At 39.1% G+C, this 2,503-nt stretch overlaps 1 pseudogene; it reads right to left on the bottom strand.

The window, feature by feature from the left end:
* Positions 1–679: 679 nt before the first annotated feature.
* On the bottom strand, positions 680–1,012 carry LOC116575177 (annotated as a pseudogene).
* Positions 1,013–2,503: the final 1,491 nt, after the last annotated feature.

The raw sequence follows: 2,503 nt of genomic DNA on the forward strand, positions 1-2,503 counted from the left end.
AGGGTCCAACTTCTTGTGTTCTAAATGAGTACTTCATTAGCTTCAGGATAAAATCTCATTTCGCATGAATATTACCTTCAGAGTTAAAATCGAAGACATATGAATACTAGAAATTCTATAGTTTAGAACAAAAGTCCATCTGATCCAGAGTGTATAGTAGAACCAAGAAATTATTGTAATAGTGGTCACTTTTCAAATCCTTCAGTTGAAACATGGACTCATGTTATATAAGAATTCTTAAGTTCCCTTAGAATATGTCTAATATCCACACCAGTGGCAAAGGGGACAGATTGAAAAGAAATTAGAAATGATCTTGGATATCTCATCTTGAGCTATAAAAACACATAATAATAAGATTATCTCAAGCATTGCATGATTCTTATCAGATATTGAGGCAAACTTTTGAGTTGCAAACATTTATAAAACATAACTCTCCCAACTTTGTTTGGGAAAGATGTTCATAGAAGTTCTGATTATTCCAGTTTGAGCTACACATGGGCTCTGTGAAGAACAAACCTGGTCCTGAGGTAGAGGGGTTGAAATCACACCCACCAATATAGGACAGACTGTATATTTACTCATTTATATGCTTCTTTCTTTCTTTTTTTTTTTTTTACAGCTCAGTGGCCTCACGTTTATTACCAAACTAACCCACTGGTGCAGAGCTATAGTAACAGAAAATCTTTCGCTGATAAATGGTATCTATTGGCCAGGCAGAAAGGTGTTTACAGGGTGATGGAATAGAACACATGATCCTCAAGTAGCTTATTTAAATACGTGGTGCCAATTAGGTGTGTCATCGCGTGATGTGGGACGCCTTAGAGACCCAGCTTGGTTCTCCTCCAGTGCCTCTTCTTGGAGTTTTACCTGATTTTATTATCAGTTTTCATCTGAATCCACTGGGGAATGGGACGATTCTGCTTTTGTTTCTTGGCCAGGAATCGCTTGATCCTGAAAGTCTTGTGAGAAGACATGGTCAATTAACAGCACGCAGCACACAGCAGGATGGCGACGAAAACTATATGCTTATTTCTTATCTCTATACTTGAAAAGGTTCCCATTGGAGCAGGGGCTTTATCTGCCTTGTTCACTACTAGAGATGATCTCCCAGTATATATAGCAGGCGTTTCACAGCTATTGCTTAAAATAATAGATATGCTGATTTTTCACTTAGGAACTCAAATTCTCTGCTTCTCTACCTCTTTTCTACTGCCAAGGTTTACTTTTGTTTTCATTAGCATGTTCCTCCCATTCTACATTGTAAACAAAAATTAAGAGTTGTCAATAGACAATTCACTCAATGAATGAACTATTTAGATCCTTTACTAGCACATTGTTTTCTAGGTCATGAGGAAAATTCACTACTCCCCTAGAGAAGCTTCTGATTGGTGCCAGGACTATGTCATTTTCTTGGACGTATGTGAAACAGATTGCATCTTCTTCCTTATGAAGGACATTCTCAGTTCAAATCATGGACTTTGCATAACTGTGACTCTCACTATGACCTCCTGAGAGCCTTGTTCTTAGTAACATGGAACCGTTTTGTGGCCCTTTCCAAGACCAAGAATTCTTCCACTGACCTTCCACTGTTCAACCCAGAACTAAACTTATTCCCTCCTTTTGTCTATATTCAATGTCTACTATTTAATTATTTTTATAAAACCGCTTACGTATTTCAGGAAGTATTTTCTGATAGTCTCAGTGTGTCATTTTAGATGTCTCATTGAACTCTACTAGCACCTATCAAATGGTATTTTTTGCTTTTCAGTGATGTTATTTAGGTATATTTCTCATCATTATAATGGAGTCTGTGAGAATGATATCTGCTTAGCTTTTGTGAATGGACAACATCTATGATCTCATAGAGCTTAGATTCTAGTGGGGGTTGATAAGCAGATAAATCAAGTTGTAAGGAAGAAAGATAACATATTGAGAGGGCTTCACAGTGAATGAAAATGAAGTACCACAATGATGAGGGTCTTGTAAGTGATCAGAGAGGTGGCGTTTGAGTTCAGATCTGAATGACGTTGATAAACCGGCTCTCTGCAATTCAAGTTCTCTCAGGTTCAGGGAACAGACCTTCTTCAGAAACACACGTGGTGATAGGAAAACTGAAAAAAAAAAAAATGCTGTGTGACTGGTGCACCTCAGGTGGGAAGGAGAGTGAACTAGTATGAAGTGTGAGGATAACCGGAACCAGATTATGCATGCTTGTGTAAACAAGACAGACTATGAATTTTATTCTGAGCGAAGGGAAGCATCCCTAGGGTCCCCTGCAATGGAATATGCAATCAGATTTGGTTTCTTAATTCCCACCTTCCTGACATGCATCCTTCACCCCTTTCTCCTTTCTCTTTTCTTCCTCTGTTTTCTCCTCCTCCTCCATCCTCCCTCCGACTGTCCCTCCCTCCCTCCTGTCCCCCCTCCCCTTTCCCTCTCTCTTTAGCTCCCTTCTCCCTTCTCTCTCCCCTACCTTTCTCCCTACATTTCCTTCCTCTTTTTA

The sequence above is a fragment of the Mustela erminea genome, chromosome 16, assembly GCF_009829155.1.
Source record: "Mustela erminea isolate mMusErm1 chromosome 16, mMusErm1.Pri, whole genome shotgun sequence".
Classification (NCBI taxonomy): Eukaryota; Metazoa; Chordata; class Mammalia; order Carnivora; family Mustelidae; genus Mustela; species Mustela erminea.